This window comes from Vicugna pacos, chromosome 24 (assembly GCF_048564905.1).
Source record: "Vicugna pacos chromosome 24, VicPac4, whole genome shotgun sequence".
Taxonomy (NCBI): domain Eukaryota; kingdom Metazoa; phylum Chordata; class Mammalia; order Artiodactyla; family Camelidae; genus Vicugna; species Vicugna pacos.
The window spans coordinates 23099927-23127450 of NC_133010.1; the positions used below are offsets into that span (position 1 = coordinate 23099927).

General features: G+C 44.4%; 1 protein-coding gene across 9 annotated transcripts in view; it reads right to left on the reverse strand.

Annotated features, from left to right (window-relative positions):
- Positions 1-27524, reverse strand: part of DLGAP1 (DLG associated protein 1) — an 822007-nt gene that overhangs the window by 260861 nt on the left and 533622 nt on the right. The gene's annotated exons all lie outside the window — the stretch shown is intronic.

Consider the following 27524-nt stretch of genomic DNA (forward strand, 5'->3'; position numbering starts at 1 on the left):
AATATCTACATCGTCAGATTGATGTGAAGATAAAGCGAGTTAATACATGTAAAATCTTTAGCGGCGCCTGGTGTGTGACCTCAGTAGCATTACCTATTAGAGTATCTCCAGTTGCACCTGACTGTGCACTTCCGGAAGAAAACAGGACTTAACAACCGAGTGTGAGCCACTTTATGAGAAAGAATCAGACTGGAAGCAATAAACGTATTCCACTCTGGTCTCTTCCTGGCTCGTGATTTTGGAATATACAAGACTATTTTAAACATAGTTTTCTTTGGAGCAGGCTGTAAGGCTTGGAAGCATCACTGAGTGCTGTGTTTGGTTCTAATGTTCAAGCAGAAGTCAAGGATGTCAAGGTGAAGTTTTCAGAAAGAAAACTACCACCAGGAATTCTTAGACACACGTGTTCAGTATCTTTCATATAAAAGAAAGATGATAGATAGCATCTTATGAGATTTTAGGAGTTGATAAGTTCTGTAAAGAAATGGTTTCAAGTAATGAGGTTTCCATCAAATAGAATGAAAATACTAACATATGGTCCCGAGAATAGATACCCAAGATAATTCTAGGTTACATATTTAGCATCTCTGTGGATGAAAATTATTAGATAAGCCAAGATGAGGGAAGATATTCCTGGCAGCCTCATCTTTTAGGAAATTGCATCTCAAAACTTTGATCTTAATGCCGAATAATGGGGTTGATTCTGGTAGAAATCTACAGCAGGTACCCTTAACATCAGCGTTTGTCTGATGAGGGATTTTAAAGCTTTGATTACTTTATTCCCATTTTGTTCCCTTAAGTATTTTAGTTGCACAAATAACTGTATTTTTTGTTTGTGAATACCTTCTCATTCTTTTTTTTAATTGAAGTAAAGTCAGTTATAATGTGTCTCTCTCTGGTGCACAGCACAATGTCCCAGTCATGCACACACATTCATTTCCGTATTCTTTTTCATTAAAGGTTATTACTAGATATTGAATATAGTTCCCTGTGCTAATCAGAAGCAGCTTTTAAAAAAATTATTCTTATATTTAGTGGCTACCATTTGTAAATCTCAAACTCCCAAGTTTACCCCTTCCCACCCCCTTCCCCTGGCAGCCATGAGCTTGTTGACTGTCTGCGAGTCTGTTTCTGTTTTGTAGATGGGCTCATAATGTCCTTTTTTTTTTTTTTTTTTTTTTTTTTTTTTTAGATTCCACATATGGGCGATCTCATATGGTATTTTTCTTTCTCTTTCTGGCTGACTTCACTTAGAATGACCATCTCTAGGTCCATCCATGTTGCTGCAAATGGCATTATGTTATTCTTTTTTATGGCTGAGTCACTGTGGTTTTCTAACTGTAGTATTACAATACGACAGACCGGGAATTTTGATAGGTCTACATTTTAAAAGAAAAGCATGGATGTATCAAGGTGGATGAGTGGGATGACAGTTACCCATGTTCAAGGAATGGGAAGACCAGAGGGAAATCCAAACCAGGGAGAAAAGGTGAGAAAGTGTTCCTTACACAGCAGCTCGTGAAGGCAAATGATTCAAGTAACAAGTTACCTTATCTGCCCTTCGTATTAAAAAAAAAACCACTAAAGTGTTTTAGAGTCAGCAGACCCTAGACGGCAGCTGAAGAAAGCTCATTTGGTTTCCTCATGTGTGCCCCACCCTCTAAGACTCATGTTATTTCTCTACAGCCTATTCAGACATTAACACTCTAGTCAGAACAAAATGAGTGAATTAGAATGTGATTGCCAGTGGTTTTGCCAAAGTGGTTTTAATTTCAGTGCTAAAATTAAAAGCATAAAATATACACATATACAAATATATACATAAAAATCTTTCTGGGGAGGAAGTCACTATACTGTGGTGGAAATGGACATCTAGTACACTTAAGCTGGTATTTTATGATTCCTAAATGGATGTTTTTTAAACTTTAGTATAAAAACGTGTCTTTGATGAGTATGTTTAGAAAACTTGGAGAGTAGTTGTCACAGTGTCTTGAAATTGGTACACTGGTTCCTCATTTTTGTTTTCATGTTGTTTATTGGTTTACTGTTTGGTCTGACTCGAACTACCTTTAATTTTATATGTAGCCACTGAAATCTTTTGTAATTCCAAAACCTCTTTGTTTACAAAGAAGAAAAGTTGACTTATTAACTGAATGTTAATTTTCTTGAAGATTTAGGTTATTAGAATCATTGAGAGATTTTGTGGGAAATGCAGGATAGTAGAAAAACGTAGGGAAATTGCTACACTGGAGGGAGACAGTCACCCATGATATGTTACATCCTTGTTAGTGATTCATTGGCTTTTAAGATGGATTCCAACGCCATTTGAAGAGCATTTGAGCAAAGCCAAGTAATGTTGAACTCAGATCTTGGGAAGAAAAAAATTTCCCCTTTCAGAGATGCTTTTTCCTGATTATATTTCAATGCTAGATGGAAGACTATCAACGGAATTTCCTTGAAAGTCCTTGGCTCTGTAACATGATGCATCAAATACTGGCGCTTTGGCATCATGACCAAGCCTACATACACCCTTGGGGCAGGGTTTCCCATTGGTGGCCAAGGCCCTTCTGAGCCAGCGTCACACCACTGACCAGTCCCCCTCGTGAGATGCGTTAACCAGCTACTCGACCGGAGATAACCGGGTGGCTTCTGCCCATGGCAAAGGGTTGACTTCCTCCCTGTGGTTGACCACCTGCAACCTTGACCCCAGTAGCCTTGTTTCAACTGATTGAGCCAGGTGAGAGGTGACACACAAGAGCACCCTGAGGACAGAAACAAAGTCATTGCAAATGTTCATGGAGAAGAGGATAAATTAACATGGATCATTTAACTGAACATATACTCATTTATCAGTTTCAATGAGATTATCCTACAGAAAGAAAGGTGGTTATCAGGTGAATAATTACCCTTTTCAGTCTATGAAGGATTTTGGAGGATGCTGTGCAATTTATCTTTATTGCCACAGAATAGCAGGGAATGGGACAAAATTACAGGAAAGGGAGAGTATACAGTAAGTTAATAAGCACTTGGAATCTCTTTAAACCATTCAGGACAGATTGTGACATGTCACTCTCTTGATGTCTGAGGCCATTTTTTTCCTTAACCACAGAAGGATTCGTCTCTGTATTTTACTGTGTTCCTACTGAGGTTATTAGACTCTGTGTTGAGCCCTTAGAAGTCTGAAGGTCTTCTCCAAGTCTATTAGTTATAAACCAAATATACAGCATAAAAATAAGCTACTTCTCTAAAAACTTAGTCCTAAGACGGTGCTTTATCTCAGATATTTGAGTAAACAATCCTTTAAACATCATTAGCTCTTGCACTGGCATGTCCCAGGGTTCTGCTCTGTTTTCCAATCAGAAGTATTTTAATAATCTAAACATTGATGCTTAAGTGATGACAGTAAGATAGCTGACATTTCAGTCAGTATAATACACACACCAAGCTTTTATGTCATTGTGGTACTGTGATTTATAATGAGAAATGTATATTTAGTCTTCATCTCTGGGGCACAGAGCTTCCAAAGCTCTTAGAACTTCCTAAGTGATGAGTGACAAAGAGCTTTTTTACGTTACTAAGGTGACTTTGGGATTGCACCTAAGGATGGCGGCTGGTTGACAGGAAAACCCACCATGACGTTACAGGGTTGGAACTTTCAGTCCCACCTCCTGACCTCTGGGGAGGGGAGAAGGCTGGAGGTTGAGTGTAGTCACCAATGGCCAATGTTTTGACCAGTCGTGTCTATGTAACGAAGCCCCCATAAAAACCCAGAAGAACAGGTTTGGAGAGCTTCTGGGTTGTGAACACGTGCAGATCTGGGGAGAGAGGTGCGCCTGGACGGCCCAGAAGCGCTATGCCCTGTCCCCGCACCCTGATGTCACATCATTTGACTAGTGACTGGTCTTCTTTACAGTCCGTATATCAGCAATCTAGCGAGTAAACTGGTTTCCTGACTTCTGTGAGCCTCTCTGCCAAACTGACTGAACTCAAGGGAGGGGCGTGGGAGCCTCTGATTTATAGTTGGTCAGAAGGACAGGTGACTGGGGTCTGAAGTGGGGGAGGAGTGGGAAGCAGTCTTGTCGGACCGAGCGCTTACCCCGTGCGGTCTGACTCCAGCTCCAGCTAGACAGCGTCAGAGCTGAGTTAGACTGTCAGACACTGAGCTGCTGGTGGAGAACTGCTTGGTGGTGTGGGGAAGCAGCTGCACCCTGACCCCTTGGGACTGGGAGCAGAACTCTTTAGTTATCTCTTTGGAATTCTCGCAAACTAGGCTCCAGTAAGAAGGGGTGAAAATGGCTGAGGGGGCTCCGGGGCTCAGATGAAGTTAACTTCATCCAAGACTTTTTGCTTAGAACTTTTTATCTCTGCCCCTGTTGGAGAGTACTGAAGAAGGACAACTATTTTAAACATTATTATTATGAGAAGACAATTCATCTCCTGCCCTTAATATTAGGTGAGTATTTTTTCTCAATATATGAAGGTTATAGGCAATTGTTTATCATTTGCAAATGCATAGGATTTTCAGAAAGTAATTATTGAAGACTTTGAAAAGATAGAGAACCAAAAGATCAAACATATTTTAGAATAAAGCTGTCTTCCTAAAAAGATATTATCTTAAAAACATTTCCTCTGTCATCATAAATTAGAACCACGTATATGTGATGCCACTCTGGGGATGGGAACAAAGGCCCTGCAGGGCACAGGCTCTACTCAAAAGCCTGCGATACTAAACTGTCAAAAAACAATTTTTGATGTTAAGTGGTGTGAACAGATTTTATTTTATTTGACACGTTGGAAGATAAGAAATAGGATGTGTGGAAGATAAAACAGTGAATGTATTTCAATGAAAGTTAAACAATATTCTTACTAATAAGCAAAATCATAAAACTATTTTGCACTATAAAGTTCCAGTCACACTTCATGATTTTAACGCTAAAAGTGATGTGACTTCCCTCTCTAGTGCCACAGCGCTGTGTTCAAGTAGCTGGAATGCCTCAGAACTGTGTGTGAGAAACATGTGAAGGAGCTTTTTGAGATGAGATCGTGATAAACACAAGCTTAGGAAATTCTCAGAGGGTCATAAATTGCTAAAAGGATGAGGTACTTCTGCCCGAGATAGAGTTACAAGGGACCACATTTACCTCCAACCTGAAACAATCAAAAACCGTGGGCAAAGGAGGAAATAGATCAGTTTTCTAAGCACTGGACATCAGACAATGAAAAACACTGATTCCTGAGAGATGGAAAAGAAAGTAGGAAAACTTGTCAGTTGCCCTCTCTTAATCCAAAGAGAATTTCTAGGTTACTGTGCAGAGAGAGGAAGTCCAGGCAGAGCCCAGCCGACTCCGAGTGTAGGGGACAGAAAGTCCAGGGAGACCAAGGCAGATGGAGTTCTCGGGACAGAGCTGCAGAGGGTCTGACCAGCAAATGCATCTGAAGGAATACACGAGGCTGGGGGAAAACACATCCGAAAAGACTCGCAGAGAGCGTGTGGTGCTCACTTGGGGCTGGGAATAGTGCTTGCTCTTGCAGGGCAGACTGGAACGGGTCAGAATTCATGGGACACTGGCCGGAGTCCTCAGGAAGTCTTGCTTCAGTAGTGCGAAGAACTAGAGTTGTACTGAGCACTGCTCTGGACCCATTTAACAAATTGTACAAGCAAGACGTGAAACAGTCAAGCTGTTTCCACGTAGCTTATCAAAGAACAAAATTCAAGAACACAAAACTATCCAGCACCCAATAAGGTAAAATTCAATGTCTGGTAACCAATCTTGAAGTTAAGTAGAGACTCAGAAGATATAAAAGAGACCCCAAATGAATTTATAGAGAGAACAAATATGTGTGAGATGAAAAATACACTGGATGGGATTAATGGAAGATTAGACATGGCAGAAGGAAAGATTAGTGAATTTGAAGGCACAGAAACTGTCCAAAATGAAACAAAGAAAAAAGAATCCCTCAAAAGCAAAGATTTGGTGAGCTGGGACTAAGTTGAGCAGAGTAATATCTGTGTAACGGGAGCCCCTGGAGGGATGACTGAAGAAATAATGGCTGAAATTTGATGGAAACTAGCAATCTGCTAATCTAAGGAGTGTAATGAATTCCAAACATGAGAAATGTGAGGACAGCGACACCAAGGCACATCATAATGAAATCGTATAGATCCAGGGGTAAAAAGAAACCTTAGAAGCAGACAAAAGAAAGAGGACATTATTTACAGAAGAATAAACACAAAGATGGGGGCAGGTTTCCCACAGAAGCAATGTACCCAGAAAGAACTCTCTTCAGAATACGGAAAGGACAAAACAGTCCTTTCAGCCTAGAAATCTATACTCAGAGAAGATACCTCTCAAAAGTGAAGGTAACATATGAACGTTTCCTTCTGACGGAATTCCTCTGACATTTTGTCTGGACTCATCTCTTCTCTAGAAAGTGAAGTTGCTAGAGTCCTACTGTACAGGCAGAAAAATGGCCCCCAGAGGTGTCCTGATGCCCGGGGTCTGTGAGTCTGGTGCTGCCCGTTCACGGTGCCACAACACAGAGCACCACAGAGTGGGTGGCTTAAACGGCATAGAGGTATTTCTGACCGTTTTGGAGAACAGAAGTCTGAGGCCAGCGTGCCAGGGTGGCTGGGTCATAGTGCGGGCAGGCTGTCCGCTCACCCTTGCACCCTCACGTGATGGAAGGAGGGCTGGAGAGCTCTGTGGGGTCCGCTGTACGAGGCACTAATCCCACTCATCAGGGCCCCACTCTCACCATGTAGGCACCTCCCAAAGGCCTCATCTCCCAATACCACCACCTTGGGGGTTAGGATTTCAACATAGGAATTTTGGGAGGACACAAACATTCAGTCCATAACGTACCTTGCAGGAGTGATTAAGCTAAAAATCTTGAGATCAGGAGATTATCCTGGGTAGGTCCAATGTAATGACAAGGATCCTTATAAATGAGGGGAAAACAGGGAATCAGAGCCAGAGATGGAATTGAGGGTGCTGTGCTGCCGGCTTTGAAGACAGAGGAAGGGGCCATGAGCCAGGGAATGCGGGGGTCCTCTGGAAGCTGGAAAAGGCAAGGGAAATCCTCTCCCCTAGAGCCTCCAGAAGGAACTCAGCCCCGCTAACACCTTGACTTTAGCCCAGTAAGACCCATTTTAGACCTTTGACTTCGAGAAATGTAGGATAACAAATGTGTGTGTTTTAAGCCCCTGCATTTGTGGGATTTGTTACAGCAGCGATAGGAATTTAATCTCCTTACATTCAGGGGATGCATCTGCTTGCACTGAGCAACTAGGTTGATTTTACGTGCGCTGGAGATTTTCAAAACCTTTACTACTGTGTTAGTAATCATACTGATGATTCCTTTCTGTTTTTTCACCCTTGAAAATGTATTCACCGTTTTCTGCTTCAAAGGTATTTCAGACATGGGTTTCTTGAAAATTTAAAACCTCTGATTGTTAAAAGCTTTTGCCGTTGTAAGCAAAGCACTCACATCCATAGTTCTCTCCCTAATGACAGTCTTTCTTATGACTGTAGCCATTTATCTGGCAGAATCCAGTATGGGAATCTTGAAGTCTACATGTGATGGGAGTACATTCTCCAGTGGGGGCCATTTTTACATTCTTCTCCATTTCACGTTTTTTTAAAAAGCGATAGGAAGTCTGGTGGTGTGGCTGGGACTTCAGTGCTGTCATTAGGAGCGAATGCAGTTTGGGAGGCGAAACAAAACAAAACAAAACAAAACTTGCAGAATGAACAGTATCAGTTTCCTGGCCAGGTCAAGTACTTAGGATCGGCCAGGAAAACATGAAAATTGAGAAAAAGGAATTAAGAGAGTTACAGTTTGAGAAACAGAAGACCTAAGACCGTTTAATCCTCTTAAAAAAAAAAAAAGCCTTTGTGGAACAGGGAATATGGAGTTAGAAATTGGGTATTTTCTAGAGCATCTTCTCCCTCACCTGTGTGACTTCCAGGCATTGAGAGGAATTTGAGTGACAGCTTTTCATGAGGCAACATGCTGCCTTTTCAGAAAGCCCCAGTGAACACCCTCCTCCCATTTGCTTCAGTTACTGGTACCAGACTCTTCCTAAGCAAGTCCTGTGTCGAGCTATTTGAGGCATTTCTGAGATGAACTTGCCAAAATGCACGTCAGACATCTTACTCTTCCACCTTGATCTTTCCATTTAAGCGTGAACCCAGAACAGGGGAGGATGTTTGGTCTTTTTTTCCTTCCTTCACCCACCAATAGTTTCATTCAACCTACTAGCTGAAGATTTCTTTCAAACACAGAAGAAACTTCAGCACCAAATTACATCCTCACTCAATGAGCTCAGCTCCTCCCTGACAGCTTTCAGTGAGGAGCCAGTCTTTCACAGGTTAACCTGTGTATCTTTATGACCTCCTTAGGGTTTTTGGTTTCTTTTTAAGGGGCAAAACATTTCTCTGTCAATACTGTAAGACAATTTAACATGAGAAGGATCTTGAGACAACTGCGTATGGTGGTATACTGAGGCTCTTACGTTGACCTGAAACTTGTGAACTTTTTCCTCTATTTTTTTTTTAAACCCCCAAGCATATTAGACTTCCTTTTGCTCTAGGCCAGAGCTCTCCATCAGAAACATCATGTGAGCCAGAATGTGAGTGAAAATTCTAGCAGCTTTATTAAAAAAAGAAAAAGAGGTGACATTAACTTTAATAGTAAATTTTATTTAACCCAATATATCAAAAAGTAGTAGTATTTTGACATACAAGTGATATAAAATAAGTAATGGGTTCTCGTCCACGTTCTCTTTTTTTATACTACGGCTTGGGATCCAGCGTGTGTTGTACATTGAAGGGCAAGTTTCCATCCAGATGAGCCTCTTCCAAAGGCTCGGCAGTCACCCGGGGCAGAAGGTTACCGGTGGAGGAACGTGGCTGGGAGTTCTCTCCTTCGCCGCCGCGGGGAAAACCCTCCCTGGAGCGCGGCTGTGTTTCCGGCGTCTCCGCCTTTCTATTGGCTCCTTTCGGCCGCGCAGGCGCCCTGGAAGCCCCTCGCTTGCCTTGCAGCCGCTCCAGGTTCCACCGGTCAATTTCCTGTCCTCAGGAAGCTCCACCGTAAAGCCCAGGGCCTCTTCGTGGCCTTAGCCTTGCTGACAACTCTCTCCGTCCACCTTGGTCGCTTTTGCAGGTGCCCGCTTGTCCCCGTCTTACTTCTCCGTGGATTCATCCCAATAGCGGGGGATGGGGACAGGCAGTGGTTCTCAAATGTGGGAGCCTCGGAACCCCTGGAGGACGTGGTAAAATGCTGCCGGGCCACTTGCAGGGTTTCTGATGCTGGAGATCTGGGGGGAAGCTGGAAAGTGTGCGTTTCTAATCAGTTCCCAGGGGATGCTGTTGGTCTGGAGCCCCCACTGGGAGAACGTCTGCTCTCAGTTTCAGTCCTTGGTGCTCTGGGCTTTCCTCCAGGAGATGCCGAGGAAGCCCCGAGTCGGTTCCAGGGTCCAGGTGGCCTGTGCTTCAGGGTCCTGATTAGCCCGAGTTGGTCCTGACCGATGGTAAAGGCACTTGCTCTGGCCAGGGATGGCTTCCAGCAAATGAGACCTGGGGATGGGGGAGCTTCTAGGAGCTTTCCTTCCTGTGAAAGGGCCCCGAGACAGGCTTGGTCTTCTCCTGCTTCTGGACACTGCTGCCTCGGTTCACCCCTCAGGGCATCGGTTATCATCCTGGGCCCCGGGGGGAAACGGCCAAGAGGCCGCGCTGGGCACTGACCACAGACACAGGAAAGGTGGACAGAGACGGATGACAGGATTTCACGGAACTGCTGAAGGAAACCTGCCTGGGGTGTGCTGCGTGCAGTAACAAGTATGCATGTGGTTCAGGCCACTTTGAACTGAGCTTTCTGCCACTTGGTGCAGAAAACCTCCCCATACTCCTCCTGAGAGCTTTTCTCTCTTCCCCGTCCAGTTGCTGTGTCTGATTTGAGTTTTCCTTAAGTCAGCTTTCAGCCCCGCATCTTCCTCTCCTGAATCCTCTCTCCCCTCGCTGCCTTTCTTGCTCTGACAAAGAGGAGGAGAGGCCAGTCCTGAACATCCTGGGGGCTCAGAACAGAAACCCAAGGGCAGGTCCCGATACATCTCTCTTCCCACCCCTGGATGCATTCTGCGTCGTGAGCGGGATGCAGGTGGGCACCCGCGGGTGTGTGGGCTCTGCCGTGCCTCCCCACCTACCATGAGCTGCCCCCTTCACCCCCTTCGGCTGAGGGGTGCGTGCACTGGTGCCTGGCCCGCCACGGGAGCGGGGCAGACCTGGGGAAGAGCTGGGCAGGCGCTGGAAGGAGGCTGAGGACCGCCTGACTGGGAAGCGTGGCAGCCCGGCCCGGGGGCTGAGACCTGGGTGAGGGGTGCCCACGCAACCGGGCAGGTTCTTGGACTCTGCGCGCACACGGTAGAGGCTCCCGTGGCTGCAGAGTAACGCATCCTGTCTAGTACTCAGGTCCTCCTCTGGAACAAGATACTAGCCTAGGGTATTGCTTGTGTGAAAAGATCTGGGAATTTTGGCGATTTTCTTTTCTATTGTACTAGGCGCAGTCAGGCATTTAAACCTTAGTGGTTAGATTTTTTGTATTGTGTCATCTCTGACACCATTAGTCCTTCTTCCTTGGACTCATTTGCTGAAATACATTCTCTAGTTATTTTTTCAGAAAAGAGCTTATTTGGTAAACTTTGTTCAAGACAGTTCTCTGTTTCCCACATGAAAACTGAGTATCAACTAGATAGAAACTCATATGCATTTCTGCTCAGCACTGGGGAAACTTGGCCCTCACACCATCCCTTGTGGCATCTCTGGGCCGTCTGCTCCTCACGCTTTCTGTGAGTAATCTGTGTCCACCCCTTCCTCTGCTTGGAAGATTTTATATATGCATATATTTATTTATACCTGAATATTCTACAGGGAAATGTTCTTGATGGTTCTCAGTATTTTTCCCTCCTCCAGTTTCTGCTCTTCTAACACTCCTGCTAGATGCTAAAGACTTGGCTCTATTTTCTATCCTTACATGTCCTGACTTGTCCATCTATCCATCCGTACGTTTGTTGACATGATATGTTAGGGATTCCTTCTGAAACATTCGTTGTTTTAGCTGGATTCACTCTGCTCTCCAGCCTTTAGACTGAGAATATTCATTAGTTTTTTTTTGGGGGGTTACATGTTTAACTCTCAGGCATTTTAAAAAGAGTAGCTTGTTCTTATTTTATTAAATATTACTGAATATTTGAGGAGGGTGATCTTTTTCATACTTCTTTTCTTCACTTTCTATGGACTCGTTTCCTTGCCGTGAGGTCTGCAGTGTGTTGAATTCCATGTTTCTCTCTGAAGTGTTTTCTTCCCGCAGTTGATGACTCTTGGTTTTCTGTTCACACTTAATGTTTGAGAACAAGACGCAAGACTGAATGTCCTCAGCTGAAGTAAGAAACCCTATTAACTCTCTCTTCTGTTACTGTCAGTTCTGATCTCAGCGGTCTGCCTTCTGTCATCATGGGGAGGGCAGGATGGGTGAGTCCGCCTTGCTTTGGCAGCTAAGCCCAGCTCAGAATCCACACTTGGTGCCCTCCCCTTGGGGCCAACACCAGCCTCCCTGGCCCTGCTCCCTTCCCCCAGGTTCTAGTCGCTTCTCTTAAACACCAGCAGAAGCGCTCTCACGCAGTGGAGCCTGCACGGGAGAAGCTCAGCGCGGGGCTCGTGCACGTCGGGACCCGCTGCGCTGCTCCTCCAGGGCCGCCTCTTCATCGCTCCCTCACCTGCCCCAGGGACCTTGCTAGTGCTTGGTACAACGTGCCTCCAGCTCTCTGTGGGATTCTTTTTTTTTTTTTTAACCTTTATTCTTGAAGGTCCATTCTCTTCTGTGTGTTTTGTGGTTGCAGCAGGGGAGATGGTACAAAGGTGTTGATCCAGAAAGAGTTTGGAAGCAAAAGCTGATCCAGGGGGTTTGTGGAAAATTTAGCCCATGAAAGAAATCCAAGTTGGTGCCCAAGATCTCGGCTGGAGCCACTGATACGTGGGGGTAACATCTACTGAAAGAAGGCTGGGGAGAAGGAGGTTTCAGGCAGATGGGGATTCTGTTTTGGACCTGTTACATTTGAGGTTCTTATTAGGTATTCAAGTGGAGGTGCCTGGCTGACAGTTGGATGAGTGAGGGCGGGTTTGCGAGGAGATGTTGAGGCTGGAGATGCAGGTCTGGGTGATGTCAGCATGCTGGTGGTGTCTACGCCTGGGGACTGGATGATACCATCACGGGACAGAGGAGAAGGCAGTCAGGACAAGAGCTCCCAGGGACATTCCAGTGTCCCAGGGTCCAGGAGAGGATGAGAAAGCTAGAGTTTCTGGAAGAAGCAGAAGGGAAACCAAGCGGCACAGGACCGGTCAGCTGGCTCAGCCCGCTGACTGGCTAAGATGTGATGCAGAGGAAACTGGCCCCAGGACCAGGCCAGACGTAGGTCAGTGGTGACTCCATGAGAATTAAGAGACTGTGGCCCTAGTTTTCTTCTAGTTCTCTGCACAAGTTTCTTAAGATTTTCCCAAAAATGGGGATTACATACTAAATATAATGTCTTGCTTAGAGGGGCAAGGGAGCAAATAATACACTTTTTGAAAGTTAGTGGTTTTCAAAGATGTACACCTTTAGTGAGTGACCTGCTCGTGTCTTTATTACAGCACTAAGGTCGTATTCTGAAATAAATGCTATCCGTGGAGGTGCTTAGGGTAAGTCACTAACCTGGCGTTTTATCCCGTTGCCAGAGAGATGTATCAGCCAGTTCATATTCGGTGTGCGCGGGAGGGCCTCCCTGCACCCACAGAGGGCAGTGCTGGCCACGTTCGTGGAGGGCGTTTGTGAGATGCTGGCTCTCCTGCCTTCCTCACGCCAGCTGCTGGGGTCGGTTATCTGCCAGGCACCGTGGTCAGCACGGGGAGAAGCCGCAGCAAATGAGAACCTGGCCCTGATCGCCAGCGCTCTGGCACCTGAAACCACCGCTGGTCTCCGACCCGCTGCAGACTGACTTAGAGCAGTGACCCTCACGACGTGGCGTCCTCCCCACCAGCTCGGCAGCGCCCGGAACTTGCTGGACGTGCGCATTGTAGCCCCCACCCCTAGGCCTAGCTGGGTAGTCCGTGTTGCAACGCGCCCGCCAGGTGACTCTTACACACGCTCAGTTTGAGAACCGCTGGGTAGAAAGGGAGGCAGGTTACCATCTGGGACGTTCACACTTCTACGCTCCACTTGAAAATGACAGTATCTAAAGAGGAGACACTAAACTCAGCCCGCCCTCCGTGCCCAGGCGTTCCGCTTCTGTGGAGTCAACCAACCGCAGAGCAAATATATTCTTTAAAAATTAAATTCCAGAAAGTTCCAAAAAGCAAAACTTGAATTTGCCACATGTTGGCAACTCTTTAGCATTTATGTTGTGTTAGTTATTATAAATAATATAGAGATGATTTAAAGTCCATGGGAGGATGTGCGTAGGTTACATGCAAAGACTAGGCCGTTTTATATAAGGGACGTGAGCATCCATGCATTTGGGTATCTGCCAGGGTCCTGGAACCAATCCCTCGTGCCTAACGAGGGATGACTACATCGAGGTAATGGTGGTAATTATCACAATCTGTTTCATTTCTGAAGCCCGTCCTCAGTTATTTTGGCCTAAGGCATGTTTGAGTCTACTTTTGGCTTCCGACAACGTGGAGCTATTTAAAAATTGGGGGGTTTATTTCCATTATGTAAGGAAAAATGTTGAGAGCTCTGAGCAAATCACCCAATGGTACAGACTGGTCCCAGTATAAACGTGCAGTTCTCGGCTGCACTGGGCACTGGCTGCCGGGCAGAGGCCCACATCTCCCTTGTCGCCGCTCCCTCGTGTCTCCCAAGAGCTGCTTCCAGCGTTCTGCCTGCCTTCTTGTTGATCATCTTCAACAGATAATCTTACCTCTTACTCTTCACAGGTAAAATAACTCATTGGAAAAACTTCTTGACACTTGTCCTGAAAATTTATGTAACTCCATCACATTTTTCTTCCTTTGATCGTGCTCAGAGGAAGGAGCTATAATTGCTTTAATATAAGCATGAGTTCCCCACGTCCCCACCCCCGCCTCTCCTCCTGGACCGTAAACCCTTCACTCTCCATCAGTATCTTTCTATCAGCATTTAATCATGGTTAAGAGACTCTTTCATCTTAAAAGGAAAAGCTAAGTCTTTCTCAGTTTCATATCCCTTTCAAGCTATTGATCTCAGTCTTTTATTTCGTGCAGCAAAATTTCCAGTACTTGTCTGTCTGATTCTCTTATTGTCCCATCAACCAGCATGTGATGTTTCATGGCAGTCAGTTCACTAACATTTGATGAATAAAATGTCTGAATGAAAACCTTAAAGGAGACTTGAAAATGCAGAAAGTTAACAAAAAATATACCTCATGTAGCATCTCTTTACCTAAATAAAACCCTCATGGAAGCTTTAAGTAGTTAACGTCTTTATATTCTTGGTCTTCAAAAGTCAAACAATCGTCTTAGTAAGTTTTAGAAAGAGCACACAGTAATGTTTGCAGGCCGACTTAGAGCTGGCATTCAGTTATTTGTGCAAATATTACCCAGAAAAAGTAGCAATACTTAAAAGGCAACAAAAACACCTTTTCTTACTACTTTAAGTCATCATACCCAATCCGACCTTTGTTGGAAAAGTTAGTAAGTAACACCATGTAAAGGCGCTTTTTTATTTCTCCTTCTTCCTGCCTAAGTTTATGAAGAGAATAATCAGAACAACAAACAGCAAATAATAAACAAAACAACTGATTCTGGGGGAAGACTCTTACTCCAACTTTCTTTTAAAAGACATCTGTTGCAGGTGTTAACAGGCCAACAAGACAAGAAGGGGAAAGACGCTAACTAATCACTGAACGGCACTGGGAAGAGAGGAGTGCATTCTCAAAGAGAAAGACGATTTTCCCTAGTAATATTCAGGGAAAATGATGGTTATTGGTTTTGTTGCTATGAAAGAGTTTATGGAGGAAAAAAAACTGACGATTAAGATAGTTTATCTCTCTAGGTCAAAACACATTCATTGACATGTATGACATTTTACAGTACCCTAGTGTTATGGAGCTGTATTAGAAATCACCCTAAGTATCAGTTGGTCAACCAACACATCCAGTAACTCTTTTCTTTATTGACATATAGTTAATTGACAACATTGTGCTAGTCTCTGGTGTACAGCATAGTGATTCAGTTATGTACACACATAAATATATACTTTTTCATTATATGTTATTACAAGCTACTGAATATAGTTCCCTGCGCTCTACAGTAGGACCTTGTTATTTTATCTCTTTTATGTATAGTAGTTTGTATCTGCAAATCCCAAACTCCAAATTTATTCCTTCCCCTACACCATTTCCCCTTAGTAATCATAAGTTTGTCTTCTGTGTCTTTGTGTCTGTTTTATAAATAAGTTCATTTATGTCATTTTTAAAGATTCCACATATAAGCGACATCATATGGTATTTGTCTTTCTCTTTCTGACTGACTTAGTATGATAATCTCTAGGTTCATCTGTGTTGCTGCAAATGACATTATTTCATTCTTTTTATGGCTGAGTAGTATTCCATTGTGTGTGTGTATGTATGTGTATATACACATCTTTATTCAGTCATCTGTTGATGGACATTTAGATTGCTTCCATGTCTTGGCTACTGTAAACAGTGCTGTTATGAACATTGGGGTACATGTATCTTTTCAAATTAGAGTTCCCTCTGCATATATACCCAGACGTGCGATTGCTGGATCATATGGTAGCTCTATTTTTAGTCTTTTGAGGAATCTCCATACTGTTTTCCATAACAGCTGCACTGGACTACATTCCCATCAGCAGTGTAGGAGGGCTCCCTTTTCTCCACAGCTTCTCCAGCATTTATTAACACACCCAATAATTCTTTAAATTCATCTTTAGTCATTTCTTCTTCAAGGCTAACTGGCAGGGCAGCACGATGAGGCCCCCTATTCTATAGCGACTACTGGTTTTCACACAATACCCTGCATACTCCAGTCCATGTGTTACATCACTGACACACTCCAGCTGGAGGAAAAGAAGATCAGAGAAGGGTGCGTGCTCTCCAAAAAACAGGTGTACAGAAAACAGTGACATAGGACCTCGTGGATAAAAGAGATCCGGAATAAAGTATAGATCCCCATCGTTACAGAGAGGGAGTGCCACAGCCCAAGTACAGAAGTTTGACAATTTCGGTCTATTCTTAAAAAGAATTGTAACAAAGAAATGAGGAAAGTTTAGCTGTGAATATCCACAAAACTATGAAAAAAATAAAAATTTCTGCCTTCAGAGGGCCAACTTCCTTCTGCCAACTCACCTACGGCGGTCAGCCTGCGGCTAGGGAGGTGCTACCAAAGCTGGTGTTTATTTAATGCTTGAATGTGCCTCGTCTGCAGGGCCTTCCGTGTACAGACTATGTAAAGGAAGACTCCAGTATTAAATCTCTCCGATAGAAGGCCCTCTTGTCTGTCTGCCTTGTCTGTGCTCACGTGGAAGACACACGCAGGGGAGCTAGCAGAACTGTTGTGTTAGGATGTGGGCGTATGATCGGCGCTTGTTAATAACGGTAACTGATTACTGTTTGCCACTGTAGGTAGAGCAACAGAACACAGGGTTTCAGAGCAGGAGGAGGCAAACCGATCACAAAAGTGAAAATGCAGCATTTAAGATGATTTGAATTCCACTGTACTCAAGCAGTTTATCCCTCCCTTATTTCATATAAAAACATGATTGCACTGAACTTTATTTTGGCTAAATGATCAGAGGTTTAGTTTTAAATCTCACAGAGGATATATGCCATGACTTGTTTGCATTTTTCAAACCCCAGGGCTCTAGGATAATAATGGTAACTAAAAAAGGGATTTCAGTCTGGTTTTCTCATTGCTACATGATTTGGTCCCAATGGCTCCAATAACACTAACGGCTCCTGCAAAGAAAGAGTGCCTTGGGGATGAGCATGCTTTGTACTTTAATTCAGGTGCAATTGCCAGATGCTGTTTTACAGACAACGTCATTGCCACAAATCATAGCAAATATGTATGTGAGGGAGAAATGCTGGACAACCAGTGAAACAGGTGACACGCCTTTTAGAGAACATAAAAAGAAGGAAAAAGCATCTTGACCTGTTACAAGGTTGCAAAACAGTAATAGTTTTCACTCTCCAGTAACCCTCAAATAGTTACAGGATCTAGAACCAAGGATTTATTATTATTAAATCATATTCCAGGTGTCTTGGTATTAATATTAAAGACAAGCAAAGTTTTTCGCCCAATGTAACTAAAATCCACTTTAACATCAAGTGAGGTTCAGGAAGTCAACGCAGGCCTGCTTTCTGGCTCTGAGGACCCCACGGGAGCCCCAGCCCTGGGGCTGCGAGCTCTCCTGTCCCCAGTCTAGCCATTGTACGTTTACCTCCTGAGGCTAGGAATGCTGGAACGCAGGCTTAAGGCCTCATCGCGCATTGAGGCAGCTGTATTAGCCTCGGGTCCAACACCTGCCCCCTGCGGCACCCCGCACCTCCCCCAGAGAACAGCCTCCCCGCCTGCCTGCCTGCGGTAGCTGGAGCCTAGCCGTGTGGTCACTCCTCCACCCAGATTTCAGTCCGTAGCACTGACCCAGGATCAGAGCCAGACTCGGGGCCTCTCTAATGATTCGGCTTGGTGCTCCAAAAAGAGAACCACCAAAAGCATGATTGGAAGGAAGCAAAGGCTTTTGCCATAGGCTTGTCATGTCACACGGTTCATTTAAAAAGTCTCAACGAATCGCTGCCCATGAAGACTTAATTTGGACAGTATTAAGTTATTACTGTCTGGCTTTCTCTATTCACACCAAGTAATCAAATCCTTACTGAATACCTACTACACACTAAGCACTTTTCTAGATTCTGTAAGGAGTGCACAGGAACACAGTACTGAGTCCAGCCTCCAAGCTGCCTCTATCTGGTAAGATAAAACAACTTTTCAGGAAGAGAGAACAGCACAGCAGAAAGAGACTTACTGACAATTATCTGGCTTTTCTTGCTGGCATTATTCAGGGTTCTCCACAAAATGGAACGAATAAGGGGTGTGTGTGTGTGTGTCTCTCTCAGAGAGGAAGAGACTTAAGGAATTGGATCATGTGATTGTCAGGGGTGAGAAGTCCCAAATCTGTAGGATAGGCTATCAGGCTGGAGACCAGGCAGTGTTGCAGCTTGAGTCTGAAAGCAGTCTGGATGCTGAATTCCCTCTTCCTCTGGGGACCTCCATCTTTTTTCTCTTAAAGACTGCACCTGATTAGATGAGGCCCACCCACAGGGACATTAGTCTGCTTTACTCAGTGTCTGCTGGTTTAAATGTTAATCTCATCTGGAAAATACATTTCACAGCATCATTTAGGCTGGGGTTTGACCAAATACCTAGATAACCACCACCTAGCCACACTGACATAACAGATTAACGATTACATCACCCTTTGCAAAAAAAAAAAAGTCACTACATTTGTTTTTAATTAGGCTGTAAGATTTTTCTAGATCCAATAACAAATACTAACAAGCTACTAGGTTTTCACTCCTGGAAGGTGTAGTTCATCTCAGTCAGGACGAGCTCTGTTACCTTTGTGCCCCTTTTACTGGTGATCAGATAGCCTGGTTTGGGAATTGACCCCTCTTTTGGGAGAGGGACTGATGGTGCAAGAGCCTCCATGGCCCTGGCTCGGGTATCAGGAGCCCTGGGCGTCCCTGCTTGGCCCGTGGCCTCCTGAGTGGGCATCTCCGGGGGAGCACGCCCCTGATTCTCCAGCATTTCCTTCTGCTGGTGGTGGTAGTGGACAACTCTGAGCTTTGGCCAAAGGGCCTGCTAGTTTTTTTGCTCTATTTTAGATAATTTTGTTCTTTCTGAAACCTGGCGAAGTGGATCTAGGCTGGAAAATTCCAGGGAATGCCCAGGAGTTCACAGGAGAGGACAGAAGATAATGTATTAGGATCTTTCAGTTCAGGACTTTTAAGTATGTTCTGAAGAACCTTTCAGCTTTGTAAGGGGAGCTTAGATTTCAATATCCTTCAGCCCAGTAAGACCTCACTGTAGGAGAGAAAAAGGCAGCCTCTCCCGGGATACGTCAGGTGTCTCCCTCCCAGCACGGCTTCTCTATGGGGCTGCCCTAGGGCTCCTGCTTTGGTTTAAAAATGAGACATAAAGAACTTACTGTGAAGCAGTTAAATGAGAATGTGACCCTGAATAAAATTCAATGTCAAAGACCTGCTGTAGAAAAGAGGCTTTAGGCAGTTGAACCGAAAAGAGGTCAGTATGAGATTCATATGGGTTGGTAAAATTTTAAAATTTATAAGCAAGAAGTACAAAAGCATTACCATACATGGAGTAGAATATAGCATTAAAAAGGGAGGAGACCCCGTCACGTGTTGCAGCATGAGCGAGCGCCGAGGACATGAAACGAGCTGGTCGCAGAAAGGCGGATTGCACCTGTATGAGGTGACCCAGGTCTACTCAGATGGACAGGAAGCAGAGCGGTCCCTGCTGGGGACCGGGGAGTCAAGTGTTCAATGCATACGGAGTTTCAGTTTTGCAAGATGAAAAAGTTCTGGAGATCTGTTACGCAAGTGTGAATGTACTTGCTGCTACTGAACTGTGCACTTCATGGTTAAGTTGGTAAAGTTTATATTACATTTATCTATCACAATGAAAAAAATGCATTATAGGAAATTTCGAGAATAGAAACAATGAAATCGGCATCACCCATAATTCCTCCCACCCCAGCACACTGCTGCCCTAAGGTGTCTTATTTCTGGTGTTTTCTTCTCCGTGCATATTTTTATATATCATCTATTTTCATCGTGGCACTGGGAGGTCTTTAAATTTTTTAAAGTATACCTGTAATATCAGAAAAATGCTTTTGTTCACTTCGTTTAATTGAAGTATAATTGACATAAAACATCCCATTAGTTTCACGTGTAGAACACAGTGACTCAGCATTTGTGTACATTGTGAAATGATCACAATACGTCTGTTACCATCTGCCACCAAGTTACAAAATGTTTTTTCTTGGGATGAGAGCAACTTTCTAGTGTGCAATAAAATATTATTGACTGTAGTCGCCATGCTGTACAGTACATTCCTGTGACTTATTTATAACTGTAAGTTGGTACCTTTCACTTCCCTTCACCCATTTTATCCACTGCCCATCCCCCCTCCCCTCTGGCAACTCTGTATCTGGGCATTTTGTTTTGTTTTTCAGATTTTTTACCTAAGTGAAATCATGTCATATTTGTTTTTCTCTGACTTACTTTACTTAGCATGATACCCTCAAGGTCTTTCCATGTTGTAACAAAGGCAAGATTTCATCCTTTTTCATGGCTCAGTAGTACTCCATTGTGTATATATACCACATCTTTATCCATTCAGCCAGCAGTGGACATTTAGGTTGTTTCTATATCTTGGCTATTGTAAATAATGCTGCAGTAAACATAGGATACATCTTTTTAAATTAGTGTTTTTATTTCCTTTGGAAAATACCCAGAAATAGAATTGTTGGATCATAAGACAGTTATGTTTTTAATTTCTTGAGGAATCTCTATACTGTTTTTAATAATGGCTTCACCAATTTACATTCACATCAGCAGTGCACAAGGGTTCCCTTTTCTCCAGATCCTCCCTAGCACTTAAAATTTTTTGGTTTTTTTTTGGTAACAGCCATTCTAACAGGTGTGAGGTGATATGTCATTGTGGTTTTGATTTGCATTTTCCTGATGATTTGTGATATTGAGCATCTTTTCATGTGCCTGTTGGCCATCTGGGTGTCGTCTTTGGAAAAATGTCTCTTCAGATCTTCCCATTTTTTAATTTGCTTTTTTTTTTTGCTATTGAGTAGTATGAGTTTATTATAAATTTTTGCTATTAGCTTCCTAGCAAATACATGATATGCAAACATTTTTTTCTGATTCCATAGGCTGTCTGGCACTTTGCTGGTTTCCTTTGCTCCACAGAAGCTTTTACTTTAATGTAGTCCCGCTTGTCTATTTTTGCTTTCGTTGCTTTGCTTCTGGTATTAAATCCAAAAAGTCAAAATCAGTCTTAGACTGATGTCTAAGAGCTTACCCCTTGTGTTTTCTTCTAGGAGTTTTATGGCTTCAGGTCTCAGGTTCTGTGGTTCAAGTCCTTAGTCCACTTTGACGACCCTGTGTGTGGTACAGGACACTGGTCCAGTGTCATCTGTTTGCGCGCTGCTATCCTGTTTTCCCCACACCACTTACTGAAGAGACTACATAGTGTTGTGAGGGTAAATTCTTGTAATGGAGTCACTGAATCAAAGGCATGAATCTATTCTTAGCATTTAATGTATGATCAAATTTGCTTTTCAAGAGATCTGTGTTAAATGACAGTACTATCAACAAAATATAAAAGCGCTGTTATCATCGTGGCCTAATCTCTGATGAAATATTAAAATGTTACTTTAATAGAAAAAACTTGCATCTCATAATTTAGAGTTGCATTTCAAAAAATTACGGTGACGCTGAATCATTAATATTCCTATATGACCCGTTAGTACTTACATTTGCTCTCTTTGTAACTGTCTTGACACACATATATTGAGATTTCTATATAGCTTTTTGTCAGTGGTTTTCGTTTTATTTATTTGTGAGCCATACTGAAATGTTACAGTGTTAGATAATCGATTGTGTTGATTCTTAAGGTTTCTTTTATTCCAAAGCTTGAAAGTTCTTCCCATTTGAGAACTTTTAAAGACCATGTCACTCTTTTCCCCCTAGTTTTCTTACGGTTTGATTTTGCACAATCGGCTCCTCTTCCATTTAGCATTTTCTGCAGGCGTACGGGACAGATTTTGACCCTCAACGAGGCAGAAGAGGGCATATAAACTAGGGCAACAGCAGATCAAAATTTTAGAAGTAGAATTAAATGCAGAGTATGTAGAAAGCACAAGAATAATCCACTTGTCTGTGTAAGGTGCTTGCAGTGAGTCACGGAGATACAACGAGGGGTAGAAACGGCAAGAAGGGAGGAGCGGAGTGGCCAGAGGACACGGCTGGGTGCCCCAGGGCTGCTGCGGCGCCGCGCACGCTGCCTCAGTGGGAGGACCCGGGGGCGGTGGCCCCGCTTTTAACGGGAACGTCCTCTGATAAAAGAGACTCTGCCAAGTGAGGGGCAGCAGGGTGTGGAGTCGTGCTCGGCAGGCAGGAAGCACTCGTGGGCTTACTGATAATGTCTGTCCAAAGTGAGGTGGGGTTTTCATCTTTTCTCATGGCAGTTTTGTTCAGTATGATTTAAATCGTGCAATACGAAGGAGTTTTGCTGATTTGTAGCAGAAATAATTGAGCCTTGCAGTAGATGTGCAGGTGCAACTGCCGCGTATCTTTCTCACCCTTCTCCAGAAAGAAGACAAAGTCTTTAATTTTCATTGCATTGTTCTTTCTCTGGGGTCCGTATAATATAACCATATGCTCACTACCCACCATTTTCTGAGGTTATTTCTTTTAAAGATGAGATCGTAGTTCATTTTTATATGGATTTCTATTTCAAAGGATGCTCAAAAAAAAAAAAAAACTAATGCACTGGGGAAAGACATCAGTATGCTGCTGTAAAGTCTCTCTCCTATTCTGAAGGGAGGACGCCGTCGGCAGGAAGGGCGCGGCGGGGCGGGTGTCCAGCAGACAGCCCCTAGCGTGACAGGGAACATGGAGGTGCTCCCACCGCCTGGAACCCCAACTTGAGGCGGAGAGATGAAAAGGCAGGTGATGTGAAATTCTGAATGGAAAAAAAAAGGCACAGAGAGCCCTATTTGGTAAGAAATATTGGAAAGGAGAGAAGGCGCCTGTGGACAGGCAGAAGGAAAGCAACACCCTCACTGAGCGGGGAAGCTGGGGAGGCTTCTCTAGTTTGTAGTCTTTTGAAAGGAAAAATTAAGAGAGAAAATTATAAGATAAAAATGTACAGAGTATACAGTTTCATGGATGTAAGAAATCAACTCCACCTAGACATCATTTGGGCCTCTTGGCTGACCCGGGTCACACAGGCGTGTGGCTTTAGGTCATTTTTGACTCAATCCAGGCACCGTGCTCTCGGGTACAAGCGCTGAAAAGTTGCAGTGTTAAACGTGAACTTTGCAGTGTTCCTGTGACACAGGAGACGTTTGCGCAAACCTCAGAGGCGACCAGTCCTGGGACCAGCTAACAGGCAGAAAGAGGAGGGTGCAATTCTCCAGTCTTGGCTTCTGTTGGCACTTTAATGCTCCTCCTCTTCCCCTTTTGTGCGTTTTCTTACTTTCTGTTCTGGGCTGAACTGTGTCCCTTCAAAATTCATATGTGCGAGCTCTGTGTCCGCTGTATCTCGGGATGTGACTGCATTTGGACACAGGCTCTTTAAATAAGCTGTTAAGCTTAAAATGAGGTCCTGTGGTTGGGCCCTAATCCAGCATGCCTGGTTTCCTTCTAAGAGGAGGAGGCTAGGACACAGACACGCACGGGGCCGACCACGTGAGGGCCCGGGGGGGGGGGGGGGAAGACAGCTGTCCGCAGGCCAAGGAGACGCCTCAGGAGAAACGGACACCTTGGTCTTGATCTCCCAGCCTCCAAAGCTGTGAGCAGATAACCTTCTGTCCTTAAACCACCCAGTTTGGGATCCTCTGTCCCATCAATCCAGCAAACTATATACCTCTTAGCGTGGGTGACCTTCAGATGTCCCCCCCAAGTCGGGGCACATTTTTCTTATTTTTCTCTGAGATCTCATTCCTCAGTCACCCCGAGTGGCACCTGCACTTGATGGTTCAGACAGAAAGCCCTGGGGTTCACTCAGCTCCTGGCTGCAGATGCCCGTGTTTTAGATGCTGGTGAGACTGGCTTCATGTGTCCATCACTAGTGTGAGCTCAGCCCGCACTCTCAGTGCAGGGCTGTGTCTAAAACTTTGTCACTCTCAGCCGGCCCCCCAGGCTTCAGCCCCTGCAGCCCTCTTTAATTCTCCTCTCTCAGCCTTGTGGTCCTCCCCTCCCTTGTCTGCTGCTCCTTGTTCTCTTGTTGGCATCCTCTCCGCTAGCAGCATCCTGCGCATCTCCCCAAAGCCAGCCCGCGGCCCGCTCCTGCTCAGATTCCCGCGTTCAGCCTCGGCGCCGCGCATGTGGCGCTCAGTCCAGAAGGCTCCTCCTGCTGCTAGTCTGTTTCAGTCTTGAGCCTTTCTCCTGCCCTGAAGGCGTAGCCTTTGATTCCTGACCACTCCTGCCACCCTCTGTTTCCCACGTGTGCCCTCCCCTCGAGTCCATCAAGTTCCTTTACTGATCAGAGCATGGCTGTGCTCAGCAGCAGTGACTGCTCTAGGTCTGCCTTGTTCTTTTTACTCAAACCATTTTCCTGCTCAGAAATCCCTCCCATTGACTGACTCTTCCCCATGTTTCAAAGGCAAGTTCAGACCTAATTCCTGGGTGAACCCTGATTCAAAGACACTAGCTGCACAATCCGCCTCCTTGAGCTTCTGGAATGCAGCCCACTTCCCTTTCCATCTTGATGAGCAAGTATCTCTGAGCCGAGTAGGATGCTCCAACCCAACCAGCCACCCTTCATCTCCAGCCAGTCTCCCTTCCCTCCATCTCCTCTCAAGGTGATGTCTGCTGTTTTAGCCCACTTTTAAACTGTCTTTGGAACACATGCTTTTCTCACAGGAGGCCTCAAATGCACAGGGCCTGGCTCACAGTAAGCTCTCAACAAATATCAACTATTCACACCTATGCAGTAATGTTACATTCATGTATGTAATATATTTATATAGATTTATTACATAATGTATAATAAGTGTATATAACTAATATATAACATACAATTATTAAAAGCAAAGAAGAGGTTATGCCAGTTACAGCCCACAGCCCTCATGTTGTCATAAAAAAGATCACTTTCCATTATTAGTCATTTTACAGGAATGTAATATTCCTATTAGACTTTACTCCTTGAAGGCTGGGACCTGTATCTTACTTTTTTTTTTTTTTTGCACAGAACAACGCTTGGCATAAAATAAGGTTTCTGTAGATTCTCTGTTCACTGAAAATAAATGTAGTGTTTCTTAAGACACACGTGTTGTCACAGATCAATTGATGGACCCGGAGAAAGAGCTGACTGTTCAGGACGCTTCTCTCATAAACGGGGAAGCATCTGCTTTGGGATCTTAGGGAGGCCTTTCTCCCCTTAATATTTTTACAGGCTTGAAAAATAGTTGTGCTCCGTAAATATCCCAGAATGAGTCATCTGCTTAAACCAAACAGCTGCTTACTCATTAGCCAAATGCTCTCTGCTCTAAGTCCTCCACTTAAACAAATTTCCTCCCCTGCCTCCTTCCTTCCCCCAGAAGCCAGAAAAGGGGCACACAGATATTTTTTCTTGAATACTAAAGAGGTACAGATCTGCCTCTGACATGGGGGAGTCTGAACCTCAAGTCACAGGAAGCCATCCTGGACCAGCGGTGACTGTCCCGTCTCGCCCCGTCCGCCCCGACATCCCTTCCCGTTCAGTCCAGCCTCCCAGCTCTCCCGTCTGGGGCGCCCTGCCGGCCTCTGTTCTTTCTTGCGTCTTGTCACCATCACCTGCCTATTACGTAGGTCATTGTGTGTCCAGAACCACCAGCAAAAGTCATTTATTTCAAAAGTACCAAAAAACGACAAGTGTTTTTGTCAATTCTTTTGTAACAATGGATCCACTCCTATAATTAGTAGCTTTCAGCCATCACTTTGGATCGTGCAGTGTCTTTTGAATGATGAGTACAAAGCAATCACTGCTGAGCTCTGTCCCAGACAATTACTGTTCTGTTTCTGCAATGACCTGGGTTTAAGAATTTTAACTTCACACTACTTCCTTATTATAGACAGAAAAATAGTTTCAAGAATTGATCTGTAGCTGTCTGGTTCACATTACTGTCTCCCATCTCAGAGAGAGGATTTATACTGTTAACTTTAAAATTGGTGAACATGGTCAGCCATTCCTTCTTTTGGAAAACAAGAAATGCCTAAATGTTTTGGAGAAGTCCAGAGGAGAACACAACCTTAAGTTCTAGAAAGACCACATGGGAGGAAACACTGCTCTCTAGTCTGCATTTACAGAAGAGCTATTTGCAACAGGGTTCCCATCCGATGTGGGGTTCTTCCAGCCTGCAGAGGGCGTCTCCCACACCCGGAGCTGACCTTTAGCGGGTGTGCATTCTCTGTGACTGTGCCTCATTGAAGTCATCAGTTGTTAAAATCACTTTTATACTGAAGACTGGAGCCCCCTGGCCCCCCCAGCCCTTCCACAGTGACATCCTGCTGTCCACAAAATGCCCTACCATTTAGTAACGAACGAGTGAATGCTTGGTCACCAGAGAAATGAGCGGCACCAGGCTTCAGTTAGGCAGAAAATATTCTGGTGGGTTACTGGTTAAATATTTGGAGTATCGCCCTGCGAAAAGCACTTGTTTTCAGGTAGATGAGCTGTTCATTGTTTTTCTGGGAAGCAATCCGAATGTGCTGGCTTGGCGGCTGAGGGCCTTTACCTCCCCGGGACTTACTTTCCTCGTCAGTGAAATGGGAGGGGGGTGGCTGGGCTTGGTTCGCAGACTGGAGTCCAGGGTTGCCTCAGGGGAGACAGTGATGCTGGGAACCGGGGCCCCACTTCAAGCACAGGCTCCCGTTGCCTGGCCAACTGCTCACTGGGGTCCACTCGACCTTTTCTGTTTGCCAAAAGGATGTTTGAAAAATAGATTCTGTTGCTTAAAAAAAGTTGAAAACCACTGACTCAACTGAAGGGTATTCTTTCATCCTTTTTAAAATTTGTAAAATTCCGTTAAAACCCAGAAATGCTTAAAAATGATATAATAATCGCAAGGACTTACACGGGGCCTGCTCTGCCGGGAACTGTTGCAGATGCTTTACAGATTCAACCCGCTGAGCCAGCAGAACAGCCTGTGCGCTGGTGTCTTAATTGTCATTACAACTATTAAAGCTTAAAAAGGGCATGTTCAGATACATGAATTTTCACCTTTTATCATTTCCTTAGATACATTTGAGGTCATAATTTATTCAAAGGCAGTAATCCTACAATGACTATTTAGTGGAATGTGAATCACAGTATTTGTCCTGCCTTGACAGACTTTCTATATGGAAGACCATGGAAAAATGCACTTCTTTGTGATATTTCTCAAGACGAGAAATTGAAGAGAAATTGGATGTGGGGTGGGGCTTCTGTGTCAGAGGATTCCGCCCTGCTGTTGGCTCACCCAATCCTGTGGTCCCACAACAGACAGGATAAATCTAGCTAAATTCACAAGCCAGTGTATGCAGAAAAACCCTTCAACTCTGCAATTTCTGTGTGCTGTGAATGAAAAATATTACCTGCTATATCAGTAAACAGAGGATGCTGTGGCCATCAAGTCGTCAGCCACTACTGCCGCCCCTGACTCAGTGGTGAGCGGAGGGAACTCAGGATGCAGACAGGCAGGTAGTCCGC